This window comes from Bos javanicus, chromosome 7, assembly GCF_032452875.1.
Source record: "Bos javanicus breed banteng chromosome 7, ARS-OSU_banteng_1.0, whole genome shotgun sequence".
NCBI classification, from domain to species: domain Eukaryota; kingdom Metazoa; phylum Chordata; class Mammalia; order Artiodactyla; family Bovidae; genus Bos; species Bos javanicus.
Window position 1 is genome coordinate 27182240 of NC_083874.1, and position 20283 is coordinate 27202522.

The following is a 20283-nucleotide window of genomic DNA, read 5'->3' on the forward strand; positions in this document are numbered from 1 at the left end:
TCTCCAGGGCCCCTGAGGTGGGGGAAGGGAATGAGAGTGCCTAAACTTCATAACTGAGAACAGGAGACCTGGCCCTTGCCCATCTTTGCTGGGATACTGGACTTCATAACCTTGCTTGCATCCACTGCTCATGGGACCATGTAGCATGCTCTCCTTTGGAAAATTACTAAACATAGGATTAGCAGCACCTGGAAATGTCAGGAAGGCCCGACAAAGTCTGAAGCAAATAAAAAATATTTTTATTTGCAGGTTCTCGGGTAAGGTGACAAGCCTAGGAAAATAGGTACTTTTAATTCCCCAAGTGGGAAAAACAGAGCCAGTTTTCTTGACATAATTACCTTTTCATCTGTTCAAGGTATGGAGAATGCCAACTACTGTCCCAGAATGGACCCGAGTAATTTAAACCAGTTGTGAGTGGAAATTCTAGAAGGGTAATACTAGAACTTACACGGCTTACCATTATTTAGGTGGTTGTCTGAAGAGTTCATGCAAAATAATATAGAGTGCTGGAGGTAATTGGAGAGACCCCTAATATCATTAAAGGTCTGAAAGATGCCAGGTAGGCAACTATTTTGCTTTTCAAATTTTCCTTGTGGTCATTTTAAATGATTTTGAGAGACTAACTACAAATTGCTGCTGATGTAATAAAACTGTTCCTGCCATTGTTAATACAGGACTTGAGATTGTTTCAATTCTGGAAAAGCTATCCAATATGCCCTGTAATATTAGCAACAGATTTGGCCAGTGCATTTATTTCTACATCTGTACATAAAAAAATCACCACTAGCAATTTGCATCTACCTGCGCAGGACAGTAATATATTTTCACTGTCTTGTCTCAAGGGTGTGTAAATTTTCTTGCTCTCTGTCACACTGTTGAAAGAAGGGATTTTAAATCACATGGAAACTTGAAAGCTTTTCTTTCACCTATTACAGAGATGATGTATTAATTAGGGGAAATAGGAGAGCTGTTTTCTGTATTTTCTCCTCCTTTATTGAGTTTATGACCTTCAGGGGATGGCTGAGTAAATACAAGAAGGCTCATGAGCCCTTGCCCGTAGTCCCCTCTGTGGGTATTCTACTCTTTCAAGCCTGGAGAGAAGCACCCATTTAGACTAAAACCAAACTCCTCTGGCTTAAACCTCCCTCTTATGATTATAAATTATTTTACAAGACTTTTATTGTTAGAGCTGGGCTTGGAAAGGGGCACACAGTAGGATTTTCCTGTTTCCTTATTAGGAATAGGTTTTATCCCCAGCCATTTCTGCAGCAAAGTGATTTGAATACTGTATAGCATTACCTCTTTATTGATTTGTAGCTGTTTCTGCTTGTTTTATATTCTGTTGATAGTGCCTGAAAATGTCTGTTATTGTGTTAGGGGTGCTGGAGTGGGATCAAGAAAGAGGTGTCAGTTCCCGAGCTCCCAGCAGTGACTGTCAGCAAGGGACAGAAGGTGAACGCAGTTTGTTAGGTGTATGGCAACAGCAAAGAAGCGGGCTTCCATGTAACCTGTTAGGGATGGGTAAGAAATGAATCTTGTGGTCTTAAATACATAGAAATATGACTGTTGGAAAAGGAAAGAGTTGAGGAGGCTAGACCATGTGATGACTTGGGTTAGGCACATAAACTATCTGACTTGGTTTTACATAAAGAGCTGATCCCCAAATGCTGGAGGAGTTGTGATCATACAGTTGACTTGGGTCACATAAAGGGTTTAGAGTTTGAAAGGAAACTTAGATATTTTCTTGTTCATTTTCTATACATAGAAATGAAGGCCAGGAGAATTTAAAGCGATGGCTGAGTCAGGCTGGAATCGACTCCTGATGGCCAGTCCAGCGCATTTCTGTTGACTCCTTTTGAATATCATCTGTAAAGTCTCTGAAGTAATGTCCCTGAAAAAATCAATTTTATGTTGATAATTATTGACTGTTATAAAGAGTGAAAAGTTACAACTGTGTCTTCTACCAAAATGTTGCTATAATCACCCTTTAGTGGTGAGAGGCAGCGTAACACCTGACCCAGACCTTCTGGGAGAATATTCCAGCCCCGCCTCTGATTACAGAGAAGTCTCAGCCTTCACGGGTCACAGTGTCCTCCTCTGAAAGCGAACTTTTCCCCTGCCCAGACAGTGTGTTTTCGAACTCTAGGATATTTGCTGATCTGATAAGTGAAAAGAGTTATCTCAGTGTAGTTTCGACATACATTTATTTATCATGAGTGAGATTGAACATTTAAAAAAATGTGAATTATATAAAATAATATGTAAAACAGTAGAGTGTCAAGCACAAGTGACTGTTGTTAGTCAAGACCATTCTTTACTATTTTATTTTAATGAACAATACATTAACATAGATCAAAGATCCAAAGGTGTAAAAGTATAGAGTGCGAAGTCGGCTTCCTCATTCTGTCAGCAATGCAGTCTGCTCCCTGGTAGCAGTTATTTTCATATAGCTCCTTCTAGTAATTTTATGTGTACATAAGTAGATATGTAAAGAGGTTTTTATTCACTTCAATAAGCTGTATCATACTATGTAGAATGGATTTACCATAATTCATTTTACTTGACATTTGTTAACATAAATTTAGGTTAATACCGATCTTTTGCTATTATTAATTATACTGTGACAGATTACCTTGGACATATTAAAAATGGGCAGAAGAACTGGATAGATATTTTTCTAAAGAGGAAATGAAGATGGCCAACAGGCATATGAAAAGAAGCTCAACTTCACTAATCATGAGAGAAATACAAATCAAAACCACAATAGGTGTCACCTCACATCTCCCAGCAGGGCTGTTATCAAAAAGAACACAAATAATAAATTTTGGTGAAGGTGTGGAGAAAAGAGAACCTTCCTGCACTGTTGATGAAACTGTAAATTGGTGTAGCCATTGTGGAAAATAGCATGGAGTTTCCTCAAAAAACTAAAAATAGAACTAGTGTATGATCTACCAATACCACTCCTGTTTATATATCTGAAGAAAACAAAAACATTAGTTTGAAAAGATACACCCCAATGTTCATAGCAGTATTATTCACAATAGCCGAGATATGGAAGCAACCTAAGTATCCATCAACATGCAAGGTGATAAAGAAGATGTGGTATATATAGAGAGAATGGACTACTACACAGTCAAAAAAGAGAATGAAAATTTGCCATTTGCATAACATGGATGGGCCCAGAGGGTATTATGCTTAATGAAATAAGTCAGAGAAATGAAAATACTATACAATATCACTTATATGTGGAATATAAAAAATACAACAAACTAGTGAATTTAACAAAAAGAAGCAGACTCATAGAGAAAGAATTAGTGGTTACCAGGGGAACGGAGAGGCTTCCCTAGTAGCTCAGCCTGCAGTGCAGGAGATTCCGGTTCAATTCCTGGGTAAGGAAGATCCCTTGGAGAAGGGATAGACTACCCACTCCAGTATTCTTGGGCTTCCCTGGTGGCCCAGATGGTAAAGAATCTGGTAAAGAACAGACTTTTGGAATATGTGGGAGAAGGCAAGGGTTGGACGATATGAGCGAATGGCATTGAAACATGTGTATTACCATATGTAAAATAGATGACCAGTGCAAATTTGATGCATGAAGCAGGGCACCCAAAGCTGGTTCTCTGGGACAACCCAGAGGGATGGGTTGGGAAGGGAGGTGGGAGGAGGGTTCAGGATGGTGGGACACATGTACACCCAAGGCTGATTCATGTTGATGTATGGCGAAAACCACCACAATATTGTAAAGTAACTAGCCTCCAATTGAAAGGAAGAAAGGAAGAAAGAAAGAAAGAGAAAGAGAGAAAGACAGAAAGAAAGAGAAATAGAGAAAAAGAAAGAGAAAGAAAGAGAAAGAAAGACTGCTACTCTCCAGTTGCACATGCGGGCTTCTCGTTTTGGTGGCTTTTCTCGTTGCGGAGCATGGGCTCTAGGGTACTCTGGCTTCAGTTGTTGCAGCTTGTGGGCTTAGTGGTTGCTGCTCTCGGGCTCTAGAGCACAGGCTCAATAATTGTGGTGCATGGGCTTACTTGCTTTGTGGCATGTTGGATCAGGGATTGAACCTCTGTCTCCTGCTTTGGCAGGCAGATTCTTTACTACAGAATGACCCAGGAAGCCCCCATGTGTAACTTTTGATTTCCTTCAAACTGAACTACTAATAGCCTACTGATGACCACAATCCTTACCAATAATATAAAAAAATTAACACATAATTATATGTTATATGTACTATGTACTGTATTCTTACAATAAATAAGCTAGAGAGAAGAAAATGTTATTAAGAAAATTGTAAGCAAGAGAAAATATATTTACAATACTATACTGTATTTATCAATACCATATGTTTACCTCGTCTGTTTATAAGATGGATCACCTGTCAGCACCTGTATCAATATTGTCTTATATGATACAAAACACTGTAGGTGTTATGTGTATTACTAATACTAGGCATCAAAAATGAAAAAGTAGTGTGAAAAAGAGACTCATATTTATATACAAGTAAAATGATTTGTACGTTGGTAATGAAGCTGCAGTGTGATTGCTTTATGGTAACTCAGTGTAATCAACAGGATTGCTTCATGATAGCCTAGCCTATTAAAGTAGTTTTCTGTATACGTTAACTTTTTACCAAATAGGTTACTAAATTTATTTATTTATTTAATTTATGGCTTCTGTAATTGTGACATGTTTGGAAAGGCCTTCTCCATTCCAGTACTATATTAAACCCCTGGATTTGTCTGGTACTTCTATTTTTTGTAAAATATGTAAATGTGTAATCCATTTGGAATTAGCTTAGAGTAAATAGTGAGGTCCGTGTCTAAGTTATCGGAGAAGGCAATGGCACCCCACTCCGGTACTCTTGCCTGGAAAATCCCATGGATGGAGGAGCCTAGTAGGCTGCAGTCCATGGGGTCACTGGGGGTCGGACACGACTGAGCAACTTCACTTTGACTTTCAAGCATTGGAGAAGGAAATGGCAACCCACTCCGGTGTTCTTGCCTGGAGAATCCCAGGGACGGGGGAGCCTGGTGGGCTGCCATCTATGGGGTCGCACAGAGTTGGACACGACTGAAGTGACTTAGCAGCAGCAGCATGTCTAAGTTATAATTTTCTTTTATCTTTTAAATGTTTAATATGTTGTCCTAATACTTTTTCTGGTCTAGCATTTTTTAATGAAAATGTCTCCTTCATTAGATGGTAAATGAATAATAATATTTCTATTGACTGAAAATTAGACACCATGAATAAAGTAAAATATTTGCTGGGCTTCTGAAAATGTAGAACAATATTTGAGCTAATAAAAGAAAAAGGGCCCTTTTCCCTTCCTTCCTTCCTCCTTTCCTCCTTCCCTGTGTTCCCCCTTCCTTCCTTTCCCAGGTGAAGTAGGATTTGGAATTAGGTAAATCATGAAAAAGTATACAGCTTTAAAAATGAAGAATTGAAGAATTATATTTAAGTTATGAATGTAATTATTTTCCTTTCAATATTTCTTTAAAGTGTGTTATTTCATTACAGGTGTTGTACATTATAGTGTACAGCAAGCTCTCTTTAAGTCCCTACTTGAACATTTGAGGTTGGTTACAACTCTTTCCTCTAATATGGATAAAATTCTAAAATGAAGAGGGTGCATTTACTATTTTTTTTGGGAGAAATCTTCATTTCTATACTTAATCAATGTGTGTTAAAAATGTCAAATGGGTCAGTATTCTGACACATGGTCAATGAAAACAATGAAAGAATGTGGTTTGATCTTTGTAAGTGGTTTCTATTATACTTGAGGAGTCCCTCAAATGATATATATGTGCATATGTTCACAAACCAAGACTTTTCCTCCTGTTTTCTTTATTTTCTTAAAAACATATAACTTTTCAAGGGGAAATAGACTAGATTCTAAGATGTATTTACAGTCCTCATAATATCTATTCAGAAAACTAATATTGAATCCTCTTTATATATTATGAATGACAGGAGAACTAATAAAAATAAAACAATACCTTTTTTTCTTTGTTCTGTTATTTTGTTCTATGATTTTAGGTAACTATATTCACCCTAGGAAATCTTTTTAATACTTTTACAATCTGAGATATATAATAAACCATTTATATCTTTCCGTGTTTCAGAACCCTGAAGCCTATATTTGAAATTTGAAGTAAACAATTTCCGCAACAGCAATGTTTCATTTTTTTTTCTTTTTTTCTGGACTAGTTATATTGAAAGCTGGCTTTTCTCTTTCCTCAGGAGTATTGCTACTAAACTTTATGAATTAAATTTAATACTACAAGCCAAAATATCTGTGTTTTTCCATTTTCTGCAACCATAAAAATATTACTGGTAGAATTACTTTGTGAGTCAAGCCTTAGGCTCTGAATGTCACTGGATTTCTCCTCTCTGGAGATTTTTCATTTTCAATTAGACTGAAGCACAGATTCAATCCAGGTGGAAGAACTTTTTCAAAAGTAAGAAATGTAAGTACAACCTTTTTCTTCAAGGTAGAAAACTGCTGAGCTCTTCTGTTAACAATGCTTTATATGAGAATTTGGGAAAAGGTCTTCATTTTTTCTGTTTTTCTTTGAAAAAAATTAGTTTACATTAAAATATGTCCTGTGTACTCAATGAGGCATTGATATCTCTGTGTACTGTTAGAGTGTCCCAACATATGAAGACAGTGTGCAGAAGCCTTGAGCTCCCTTTTGCTGTTTGTCTTATTGCCACTGGACATGTGATGTAGAAGTGGAAATTCATTTTACTCCTCCTACAGTCGAATCTGTTTTTTAAAATGAGAAGATTCATCCCAGGAAGCATTTCTCACCAAGAATGAACTTTGAATTCTTCTTACATATGATGATGCATGTGTAGGAATAGCAATTATCATTTCCTACATTTCATCATCAGGTAGTCTAGCCTTGAAATTAAGAATTTTAGTAAGTATGTGTGTGTGTGTGTGTGTGCGCACGCTCAGTTGTGCACTCTTTGTGACCCCACAGACTGTATCTGGCCAGGCTCCTCTCTCCATGGGATTTCCCAGGCAGGAATATTGCAGTCGGTTCCCATTCCCTTCTCCAGGGTATCTTCCCGATCCAAGGATTGAACCCACATCTTCTGTCCTGGCAGGTGGATTCTTTACCACTAGCACCTCCTGGGAAGCTTAGTAAGTTTAATAAGAAAGTAAGTTTAGTAAGAAGGCTGGGATGGAAGGACAGAGGTCAAGGTAGACTAAACAGTGGTTTTACATTTTAAGTCAGAGGACAGTAATGCTCATTGAGCCTTGAAGGCAATGGCACCCCACTCCAGTACTCTTCTTGCCTGGAGAATCCCATGGACGGAGGAGCCTGGTAGGCTGCAGTCCATGGGGTCGCTAGGAGTCGGACATGAGTGAGTGACTTCACTTTCACATTTCACTTTGATGCACTGGAGAAGGAAATGGCAACCCACTCCAGTGTTCTTGCCTGGAGAATCCCAGGGACGGGGAGCCTGGTGGCCTGCCGTCTATGGGGTTGCACAGAGTCGGACACGACTGAAGTGACTTAGCATAGCATAGCATAGCATAGTTAATTGAGAAAGTTTAGACTGTATCAAGTTAAGTTTTTTTCTTTTCTGGGGTTGTAACCTGATACCTACTGTCAGTCTGATTGTCATGCTTGGATAGACAATGCCTTTTCTTTTTGGAAGTTTTTAAGAATCTCTTTATTTTTGTTTTATGAACAATATATCTCAGCATGGATTTTTAAATAAATTTTTCATGTCTGGTACTCAATGGGCTTTTTAACCTGAGGTTTCATGTCCTTCTTTAGTTTTGTATAATTCTCTGCAATTATCTCATTGAACATAGCTTTTCCATTAGTTGCTTCTTACAGCATTCTTACCTGCGTGTTGGGACTTCTATATCTATCTTCTAAATGTCCATATCTTACCTCCTTATGTTGTGCTTTGGGAGATTTCCTCAATTCAATTTTCCATTTGGCAGTTTTCTCTTTGGCTGTGCCCAATATACTATATGCTTCCCAGATGACACAGTGGTAAAGAATCCGCCTGCCAGTGCAGGAGATGCGGGTTCGATCCCTGGGTTGGGAAGTTCCTCTGGAGAAGGAAATGACAACCCACTTCAGTATTCTTGTCTGGAAGATTCCATAGACAGAGGAGCCTGGCAGGCTACAGTCCATGGGATGGCAAAGAGTTGGACATGACTGAGCAACTGAACATACACTCACACACACACACAATATGCTATGTAGTCTACTTGTTGAATGTTTAAATTTCAATGATTACACTGTTCTTTTCTAGGTTTCCCTTGCTTCGTGACTCTTGCTTTTATTTTATGAACCATAATACTGATTTTATATCTTTAAAGTTCTTAAACACTTACAGTTCTTCTCAGCACATCACTAACTTTTATTGGGAGATCTTTGGTCAATTTTTTTTTTTTTCAGATGGGGAACGCATGTACACCAGTGGTGGATTCATGTCAATGTGTGGCAAAACCAATACAATATTGTAAAGTAATTAGCCTCCAATTAAAATAAATAAATTCATATTAAAATTTTTTTTCAAAGTGTTGAAGTCTATTAACCCTTCCTATTCAAATACAGTAGATGTAACAATTTGGTTGGTGTTAATTGCACTAAGATTTATATATACTTTTATCAGAAATAAAAATTTAAAATATTTCAACAGAATAAATGTGTAGTAACTTAGGAATTTCCAGTCAGAAATCTCTCTCTTGAAAAGCAGCTCTAGCTTGTTATTTAATTTTGATGCTAGAGGACAGAGAGAGTCGTGCTCCCTGAACATGCTTCACATGAGGTCATGGGTAACACTGAATTGTCACCTTTAATTGGAGAACCTGCTTTGAGTCACCCACATTGTGTGGAGTACACTTAAAAAAATATTTATTTATCTATTTAGGGCTGCATGGGTCTCTGTTGCTCTAGAGCATAGGCTGTATATTTGTGCCCCACAAGCCTAGTTACCCCATGGCACACGGAATCTTCCCAGACCTGGGGATTGAACCCATGTCCTCTGAATCATCAGGAAGACTCCCAACCATTGGACCACCAGGGAAGTCCCTAGGGTACATTTAAAAGCAATCCCATGAGACCATAGAGGCCTTAGTCTCAGTATTCCAAACTAGATCCAAGTTCTTTTGAGCTATGAGGCTTAAGCATCTGTTACTGAGTTCCCTTTTCTAACCCGCAGAGATTTTATTTTCTTGTCTTCAACTACAGATATATATGTTTAAATATCTCTCTATATATCCATTGTATTCAATATATTATTTTAAGTCTTAGCTGCTGGACTGGGGAGATTTTAACATGCTCTCAGCAAGCCATTTTCATCTGGATACTCGCTTTTAATACTGGCAAAATGAGTTCCATCTTTCTGTAGTGCAGTTTACTTGTTAGATTTTTTAAAAAGATGTTTCCTGGTACAAGGGAACTTCTTAGGAGAAATAGAATTTAAAATTTAGATAATAAATCCATTTTTATCTGGAGTGAGTCCTGTACCACATATTCTTTTAGTGTTAAAATTTTATTAGCTCTAACAGCTGACTTTCAGTAAATATTAGTGGCTGTTTTGGGATTTGGAGAAGGGAATGGCTACTCACTCCAGTGTTCTTGCCTGGAGAATTCCATGGACAGAGCAGCCATGGGGTCACAGAGAGTCAGACACGACTGAGCGGCTAGCACTTCTGAGAAACTATAGTGGTCTCCAAGCTTCCTGATGTGCGTGCGTATCACACAATGCTCAATCGAAAGGGATGAGCACTAGGACAGAATATATTTTTCATTACAGAGAATTCACTGGAAGTGGGACCAATTTACATTTTACCCAGTATGTAAACATAGAGTTTCATGTGGAAACAAGTTAATTGGCACCATATTTCTGATGTCTTCAGCAGAGTTTGAGGGTCCTTTATAGGTGGGGGTCCCAAGCAGCTGCCCTGTGACCTATCTTTTAAATCTGCCTCAAGTTACTTCTTCTGGTTTTAAGTCATTTTGCAAGGAAGTCTACATTAATTTCCTTTAATGAAAGGAAAATCACATCAGTAACTTTTGCCAAAATGGATGTGAAGTGTCTTTGAACTGCTGGACTGTCCTTGTCATGTTTTTTCCTGGGTAGCAGTTGGTGTGGTGCAATCTTTTCATTCTATTAATAATATGTTATGCATGGTCACATCCCTGGTTAATTAGACTTACAGTTTTCAATTAACAGCATTTTTGATGATACATTATTATCCTTATTAGTTAGGTCATAGACTATATTATAATAAAGGCTGAAGACTCTATTGTCAGCATAATCTTGAAAGAACCATTTAACTTTATGAAATGTATCTGGTGAAGAAACTTCATACTTTATTTGATGTCTAATTTGACCCCCATAAAGAACCAAATGATTCCCTTTTCCCTCCTCTTCTTTGAATAAAGTGTCCAGCACTTCAGATGGTATGAATATTTCTCTCAGTTAAGATGAATAACATTGTCAGAAAATGAAATCTAAATTTTAAAAAATTGAGTAGATGAGCAGTCAGATATTTTTTAAAGCAATTTATCATGTCTTTGGATGAAATTTATAGTTCTATGTGAAGCTGATTAACTCCATTAGATTTTAATTATTGTTCCAAAATCAATACTCTTACGAGCCTCCAGCAATTTCATTCACTCATCCAAATGAAGAGGGTGGATTTGGGGTGGACATATTCTTTTAGTTGACACTGAAACACTCTATTTGGTTTAGATTGTTGTAGCTCACTTTTTTCCTACTGTTCAAATACAAAGGGATCAGAGGAGATTTGTAATAGGTCTTTATCTAAACTTCCCAGCAGCTATGGAATGATTGATTTTGTCTCCTTTTGTCTTTTCAACTCAGGAGCCTATAGTGTAACCTGATGAGAGATTTGGCAGTGGCCTCTGTGATGTGCCGTGGAGGACTGAGTTGGGTGTGGGTACTTCTCTCCAGCCCTGCTCGCTTCATTCTCACTTTTAAATGAGACTGTCAAGTTTAGAGAGAGGGATCATTTGCACCATTGCTTTTCCAAGTTACTGTGCTGTGCTGTACTTAGTCGCTCAGTCATGTCCGACTCTTTGCGACCCCATGGACTGTAGCCTGCCAGGCTCCTCTGTCCATGGGGATTCTCTAGGCAAGAATATGGGAGTGGGTTGCCATGCCCTCTTTCAGGGGCTCTTCCTAACCCAGGGACTGAACCCATGTGCCCCTCATTGCAAGTGGATTCTTTACCATCTGAACCACCAGGGAAGCCCAAGAATACTGGAGTGGGTAGCCTATCCCTTCTCCAGGGGAACTTGCTGACCCAGGAATCAAACTGAGGTTTACTGCATTGCAGGCAGATTCTTTAACAGCTGAGCTACCAGGGAAACCCTTCCAAGTTATTTTGTTTCCCCAAACGTAAACAACATTCTGGCATCTATCACTGTTTCTCTCTGACTTATGTTAATTTTGTTTGTGTTTGAGCTTTATATAAAGTTACATAAATTGAATCATAACACGCATTCTTTTGTGTCTGGCTTTTACCCACCAGCATGATGTGTGTCAAGTTTGCCTTGCTATAATGATAAAGTAGTAGTAGTATTTCATTCTTTCTCATTGCTCTCATTCACTGCAGAGATTGACAAACTTCTGTATAGATCTAGACGTAGTAAGCATTTTTAGCCTCGTAGGCCATATGGTCTATGTTGCAACTCCTCAACTTGGTGAATGTGGTGCAAATACAGCTGTAGATCTGTAAATGAGCATAGCTGGGTTTGACCCACAGGCTATAGTTTGCTGACCCCTGCTGTATTATTGAAACACCATGCCACAATTTATTCGTTCTGTAGGTGTTTAGGTTATTTTTGTTTTGGGGAAATTATGCCTAAGGCTGTTATGAACATCCTTATGTATGTCTTTTGTGCTTATCTTAATGCTTTTCATGTGGTGGAATTGTTGGATTAAAAAGGATACATATGTTCAACTATGGCAGATATTGACAGCATGTTTTCTGAAGTGGTTTTACTGGCTCATACTCCTACTGATAATCTTCCAGATGATTTAAATTTGTACTAACACTAGATATTGTCATTAAAATTGGCCAATTTGGATTTTTATAGTATATTCAGGATTTTTTGTCCAATTTTTGAAAATTGGTTTCTCTGCTTTTTTCTTATGGATTTGTTATATTTCTTTATATATTATGGAAATGATCTATTTATTGGAAATATATATTGCAAATATTTTTTTCCTATTTGCTGACTTGCCTCTTTCACTTTTTTTTAAAAAATATTTTTTTATATTAATTTTATTTTTTCACTCCCATAGTGATATATTTTCACATAATAGACTTTCTCAAGTGTAATGAAATATGATTTATCAACATTTTTCTTTATGGTTAGCTCTTTCTGTGCCCTGTATAAGGAGAAGAAAATGGCAACCCACTCCAGTATTCTTGCCTGGAGAATCCCAGGGACGGAGGAGCCTGGTGGGCTACAGTTCACAGAGTCGCAAAGAAATTTATTTAAACTAAGGTCACAAATACAGTTTCTTATATTAACTTCTAGAAGCATAATTATTTGTCTTTCGTATTGATGTCTATCATCTAACTGAAACTGATTTTTTTGTGTGTGTATGTATGGTATAAGGTAGGGGTCAACAGGACCTTTTCCCTTATGGCTACCCAAATGATCCAACATCAGTTATCAATGATTTTTTTTGCTTGTTTAATTTTAGAATTTTACTGAATTCATCTATGGAATTCTTAAATTCAGTTATCAATCAATAAATCAATTAATTGATCATCTTCAGTGGGACTGGCAGTTCCCTTACTTTCAGTGTGGCTCTTTTTGTGTGTGTGTACCGTGAGTTAGAAAATGGTATGAGGACAAAAGTGGAGGCTGATGTCCAGACTACTTCCAGTGCACATGTGCATTTCGTTTTCTGTCTGGGATTTATTCCTTCAAGTTCTGCTGTTTGATTATTTGATCTTTTCTGACTCCAAATACCTGTTTCAAGTGTTTTATCCATCTTTTATAGTTGTTTTCCATTGAAGGTTAGTCTGATACAAATTACTCTGACATATAAACCATACAGCTTTAAAACAAAGTTTTTATTTCAACTTGTTATTGGATTTGGCCAATTCAACTGGTGGAATATAAACCAAATCCATGGATTGGAAGAATCAATATAGTGAAAATGAGTATACTACCCAAAGCAATTTATAGATTCAATGCAATCCCTATCAAGCTACCAACAGTATTCTTCACAGAGCTAGAACAAATAATTTCACAATTTGTATGGAAATACAAAAAACCTCAAAGAGCCAAAGCGATCTTGAGAAAGAAGAATGGAACTGGAGGAATCAACCTACCTGACTTCAGGCTCTACTACAAAGCCACAGTTATCAAGACAGTATGGTACTGGCACAAAGACAGAAATATACATCAATGGAACAAAATAGAAAGCCCAGAGATAAATCCACGCACATATGGACACCTTATCTTTGACAAAGGAGGCAAGAATATACAATGGATTAAAGACAATCTCTTTAACAAGTGGTGCTGGGAAATCTGGTCAACCACTTGTAAAAGAATGAAACTAGAACACTTTCTAACACCATACACAAAAATAAACTCAAAATGGATTAAAGATCTAAACATAAGACCAGAAACTATAAAACTCCTAGAGGAGAACATAGGCAAAACACTCTCTGACATACATCACAGCAGGATCCTCTATGACCCACCTCCCAGAATATTGGAAATAAAAGCAAAAATAAACAAATGGGACCTAATTAACCTTAAAAGCTTCTGCACATCAAAGGAAACTATCAGCAAGGTGAAAAGACAGCCTTCAGAATGGGAGAAAATAATAGCAAATGAAGCAACTGACAAACAACTAATCTCAAAAATATACAAGCAACTCCTACAGCTCAACTCCAGAAAAATAAATGACCCAATCAAAAAATGGGCCCAAGAACTAAATAGACATTTCTCCAAAGAAGACATACAGATGGCTAACAAACACATGAAAAGATGCTCAACATCACTCATTATCAGAGAAATGCAAATCAAGACCACTATGAGGTACCATTTCACACCAGTCAGAATGGCTGCGACCCAAAAGTCTACAAATAATAAATGTTGGAGAGGGTGTGGAGAAAAGGGAACCCTCTTACACTGTTGGTGGGAATGCAAACTAGTACAGCCACTATGGAGAACAGTGTGGAGATTCCTTAAAAAACTGGAAATAGAACTGCCTTATGATCCAGCAATCCCACTGCTGGGCATATACACTGAGGAAACCAGAAGGGAAAGAGACACGTGTACCCCAATGTTCATCGCAGCACTGTTTATAATAGCCAGGACATGGAAGCAACCTAGATGTCCATCAGCAGATGAATGGATAAGAAAGCTGTGGTACATATACACAATGGAGTATTACTCAGCCATTAAAAAGAATTCATTTGAATCAGTTCTAATGAGGTGGATGAAACTGGAGCCTATTATACAGAGTGAAGTAAGCCAGAAGGAAAAACACCAATACAGTATACTAACACATATATATGGAATTTAGAAAGATGATAACAATAACCCTGTGTACGAGACAGCAAAAGAGACACTGATGTATGGAACAGTCTTATGGACTCTGTGGGAGAGGGAGAGGGTGGGAAGATTTGGGAGAATGGCATTGAAACATGTAAAATATCATGTATGAAATGAGATGCCAGTCCAGGTTCAATGCACGATACTGGATGCTTGGGGCTAGTGCACTGGGACGACCCAGAGGGATGGTATGGGGAGGGAGGAGGGAGGAGGGTTCAGGATGGGGAGCACATGTATACCTGTGGCGAATTCATTTTGATATTTGGCAAAGCTAATACAATTATGTAAAGTTTAAAAATAAAATAAAATTAAAAAAAATAAACCAAATCCAATTTACCATATGTAAAAGAAATTTTCTTCTTTTTCCTTTCTGTTGTAGACATATACTAGGGGAAGACTTTCAGGTGGATAACATATTTTCCAGGTTTTGGCCTTGGCTTTCCTGATTGAGAAGATGCCTGTTTACAGGTGTGCAGCTTTCTCTTTTTATTTTCTACCCATTTTATGGATTCAAGTTCATACTTGGGGGTGACAATAACCACTATCATGCAGTGCTTATCATTTACAAACCACATTGTTACTCATTATATCATTAGTCCTCCCAACAAGACTATCCTGTGAAGGAAGTGTTGTTATTACCCCTCTGTAGCCATTAAGCAAACTCAGACTCAGACAGGTTATGGGATTTCCTCTCAATCATATTGTCAGTAGCTGGCATATTAACGGTGAAATCCCTGCCTTCCATAGCACCCTTTTCTCATTCTGATTTTACCCTAAGAATAACCTGGCAATTGGCTGGAAAATCTACAAATATAATTAAAGTAGTGTTTACTCTCAAGGACTTCCCAGTTTAGTGCATTATATTACACTGTTTCTTAGGAAGTAACATTGTTATTTTTCAAAAATGCCAAAGTTAAAATGTCCTCAAGCTTTAGCACAATCTGGAAAATAAAGATATGAGTAGACTAGAAAAGAATATTAAATTTGGAAAGTTTGGGGAAGGTAGAGCAAGGGCTTTTCTCTACTTACATTTTTATAGAATAATGATGCCTAGTTTGGGTTCAGGGGAAATAGGACTAGTATTTCACATGAGAATCTTCTTATGCACAACTCTTAGAAATTTTGGGAAACCTCTGTCACCTTAACATTTTTCAAATTCTTTAACGCTTATATGTCTTTTCCTTTAATTCATGTGCTTTGGGAAAAAATGTATTCAAGTGAGAATGAGTCTCTCAGTGCTTTCATCAGATGAGGTGCACCCCAGAAACAGACAAGGTTAGAAACAGACCCAGCCTTTGACCACAAGAAACTTCCTCATGTGCACCTGTAGAGTGACACAGGCTTGTCTGAGTCTCCTTGTCTCCCAGGGTATGCTTGGAAGCACGTGTGCCTGCTTTCAGTTGTCACAGAGACTGGATGGAGCTACTACTGACATTTAGTTCCTTGGGGCCTTGAAGTGGAGGGACTTAAATGCCATATTAAAGTGAAGTGAAGGCCGCTCAGTCATGTCCGACTCTTTGCGACCCCATGGACTGTACAGTCCATGGATTCTCCAGGCCAGAATACTGGAGTGGGTAGCCTTTCCCTTCTGCAGGGGAATCTTCCCGACCCAGGGATCGAACCCAGGTCTCCCGCATTGCGAGTGGATTCTTTACCAGTTGAGCCACAAGGGAAGCCCATTAAAGAAGCCATATTAAAAAAAAAAAAAAAAAAAAAAGAAGCCATATTAAAGAGTTTTGTATTTTACTGTGCCATCCACGGTGAGTAATTGGAAGCTGAAATTATTCTTGGAAAGATTAACCAGGTGGTGATTTAGGGTGATTTTCAGAGACAGAGGCTGGAGGCCAGGCACCAGGTTAAGACTTTGTAAAAATTGACACAAGCAGAAACTAGGAGTTACATTCGAATATGAGAATGAGGACGGAGGGTTTGTTACATCTTCAAATCCATCTTACAATAGTCATGAGAGAAAAGGGATGTACTCCATATTTTGGAGGTATGAAAGGGGAGAGGAGTGGGGCACTCAGACAGAAGAGAACTTAGGTTAACAGCAGCGTAGTGAAAAGGGAGGAAGGCTATACTCTAACCCGCACCTGGTTTGTCTGATGCTAATTAGGCTCTTGCTTTGTACATGAAAACGTTCTATTTAATCTGTGCCTAAAATTGATCCAAATATTATTTATATGCCTCCCTCCCTCAGGCCAAAGTAAGTCAAAAGTTGATCCTCAATGAAAGAGTGAAACTTATTAGTCACTTCTCTGTAGGCACAAGTGTAACAGAGCTACTCAGAGAAAACAAAAGGATGGTTCAGAATGCCTCGGGAACTAATTTGGAGTTCAGATATTTCAGGTTGAAATATAGAAACATTACTTTTGTTTTGGTTACACATATGACTCCTGTGTGAATTCTGGCAATTCAGTGAACAGTAGATGAGATGATTTCTTATTTCTTCTCTCAGAGATTTAGATTGATTAGTGAATAATTTTGCTTAGTTGTAAGAACAAGTCTAACAATATTTTCTAGATAGTCTGTTCTCTAGGTAGCAATTTCCTTTGCTCTGCTCTAAAAACACACACACAAAAACTGATACACTTTGCATATGAAACTTTAATACTCTAATCAACCAAAAGAAAAAGTCCAAAATGTACAAATGAAAAATTCAAACAATTGGCACAGGTTTAATATTAGCTACTCGTATATATAACTGTGTAAATTCAAAAGAGCTAACCTATGTGTATGTATAACAATTGTTTACATGTGTGCCTGTCCATAAGGATCAATTCATGCATTTCTTCGAAACCCTAGGTGCTGCCTCTGTGAAGACACTGGTACTCCATTCACATATCTTACCAGAAAAGGTAATCCTGTTTCCATGATTGAGGACACTGTGCATCCTGTATTTAGACAATGTAGTTTTCACCTTATTGGTTAAAATCCTTCATGATGATGATACGGGTATAGGCCATACTTGTACCTGTCAGGGGACACCTGTAGGTGTCCCCTGACTAACAGCTTCACACAGAGGGCTCCAAAAATAAGTTTGTAAACCACCTTGACATGAGAAAGCAGACTCCTTGCCAGGGTGCTAGCACAGGTCTAGGCTTAGGAGAGCCTGTGGGGTCTGCTCACTGTCAGTATTCCAACTCATTGATACTGATGATTTTGGTGGGCATAGAGGGCAGGGGCTGTGTAGCACATGTGTCAATCATTCTGTATTCTCTAGTGTCTATCCTTGTGCTTTTCTTGTAGTAGGTGCTCTATAAACATTTATTGATTGAATTGATGATACTTGGAAAAAATATCCAGAAGCAGTTATGGCATATAATATTTGCTATTTATGAGCTAATATGTTTCTCATTCAGCCACACAAAGACGTCTTCAGTTCAGTTCAGTTCAGTTGCTCGGTCGTGTCTGACTCTTTGTGACCCCATGAATCGCAGCACGCCAGACCTCCCTGTCCATCACCAACTCCCAGAGTTCACTCAGACTCATGTCCCTCGAGTCAGTGATGCCATCCAGCCATCTCATCCTCTGTCGTCCCCTTCTCCTCCTGCCCCCAATCCCTCCCAGCATCAGAATCTTTTCCAATGAGTCAACTCTTTGCATGAGGTGGCCAAAGTACTGGAGTTTCAGCTTTAGCATCATTCCTTCCAAAAAACACCCAGGACTGATCTCCTTCAGAATGGACTGGTTGGATCTCCTTGCAGTCCAAGGGACTCTCAAGAGTCTTCTCCAACACCACAGTTCAAAAGCATCAATTCTTCAGCACTCAGCTTTCTTCACAGTCCAACTCTCACATCCATACATGACCACTGGAAAAACCATAGCCTTGACTAGATGGACCTTTGTTGGCAAAGTAATGTCTCTGCTTTTGAATGTGCTATCTAGGTTGGCCATAACTTTCCTTCCAAGGAGTAAGCGTCTTTTAATTTCATGGCTGCGATCACCATCTGCAGTGATTTGGGAGCCCCCCAAAATAAAGTCTGACACTGTTTCCCCATCTATTTGCCATGAAGTGATGGGACCAGATGCCATGATCTTCGTTTTCTGAATGTTGAGCTTTAAGCCAACTTTTTCACTCTCCTCTTTCACTTTCATCAAGAGGCTTTTTAGTTCCTCTTCACTTTTTGCCATAAGGGTGGTATCATCTGCATATCTGAGGTTATTGATATTTCTCCCGGCAATCTTGATTCCAGCTTGTGCTTCTTCCAGCCCAGCATTTCTCATGATGTACTCTGCATGTAAGTTAAATAAGCAGGGTGACAGTATACAGCCTTGACGTACTCCTTTCCCAGTTTGGAACCAGTCTGTTGTTCCATGTCCAGTTCTAACTGTTGCTTCCTGACCTGCATACAGGTTTCTCAAGAGGCAGGTCAGGTGGTCTGGTATTCTCATCTCTTTCAGAATTTTCCATGGTTTATTGTGATCCACACAGTCAAAGGCTTTGGTGTAGTCAATAAAGCAGAAATAGATGTTTTTCTGGAACTCTCCTGCTTTTTCAATGATCCAGCAGATGTTGGCAATTTGATCTCTGGTTCCTCTGCCTTTTCTAAAACCAGCTTGAACATCTGGAAGTTCATGGTTCACGTATTGCTGAAGCCTGGCTTGGAGAATTTTGAACAAAAGAGTCCAAAATGCAGTACTTGGATGCAGTCTCAAAAATGACAAAATGATCTCTGTTGGTTTCCAAGGCAAACCATTCAATATCACAGTAATCCAATCACTGGTCTATGCCCCAACCAGTAATGCTGAAGAAGCTGAAGTTGAATGGTTCTATGAAGACCTACAAGACCTTTTAGAATTAACACCCAAAAAAGATGTCCTTTTCATTATAGGGGATGCAAAAGTAGGAAGTCAAGAAACACCTGGAGTAACAGGCAAATTTGGCCTTGGAATATGGAACGAAGCAGGGCAAAGGCTAATAGAGTTTTGCCAAGAGAATGCACTGGTCATAGCAAACACCCTCTTCCAACAACACAAGAGAAGAGTTTACACATGGACATCACCAGATGGTCAACACCGAAATCAGATTGATTATATTCTTTGCAGCCAAAGATGGAGAAGCTCTATACAGTTAGCAAAAACAAGACCAGGAGCTGACTGTGGCTCAGACCATGAACTCCTTATTGCCAAATTCAGACTTAAATTGAAGAAAGTAGGGAAAACCACTAGACCCATTCAGGTATGACCTAAATCAAATCCTTATGATTATACAGTGGAAGTGAGAAATAGATTTAAGGGACTAGATCTGATAGATAGAGTGCATGTTGAACTATGGACAGAGGTTTGTGACATTGTACAGGAGACAGGGATCAAGACCGTCCCCATGGAAAAGAAATGCAAAAAAGCAAAATGGCTGTCTGAGGAGGCCTTACAAATAGCTGTGAAAAGAAGAGAAGCGAAAAGGAAAGATATAAGCATCTGAATGCAGAATTACAAAGAATAGCAAGAAGAGATAAGAAAGCCTTCCTCAGCGATCAATGCAAAGAAATAGAGGAAAACAACAGAATGGGAAAGACTAGTGATCTCTTCAAGAAAATTAGAGATACCAAGAGAACATTTCATGCAAAGATGGGCTCGATAAAGGACGGAAATGGTATGGACCTAACAGAAGCAGAAGATATTAAGAAGAGGTGGCAAGAATACACAGAAGAACTGTACAAAAAAGAAATTCACGACCAAGATAATCACGATCACT

At 38.5% G+C, this 20283-nt stretch overlaps 1 long non-coding RNA gene across 2 annotated transcripts in view; it reads left to right on the plus strand.

Annotated features, from left to right (window-relative positions):
* The first annotated feature begins 376 nt into the window (after positions 1–376).
* LOC133250997 (uncharacterized) overlaps positions 377–20283 on the plus strand; it is a 147109-nt gene continuing 127202 nt past the window's right edge. Inside the window, exons 1-3 of one of the 2 annotated variants that reach the window (XR_009737473.1) lie at positions 377–559; positions 14965–15053; positions 17391–17443. This is a non-coding gene — a long non-coding RNA (uncharacterized LOC133250997). Of the gene's footprint in view, positions 560–6080; positions 6462–14964; positions 15054–17390; positions 17444–20283 lie in introns of those variants that run through there. The other variant, XR_009737474.1, reaches the window with a different exon arrangement.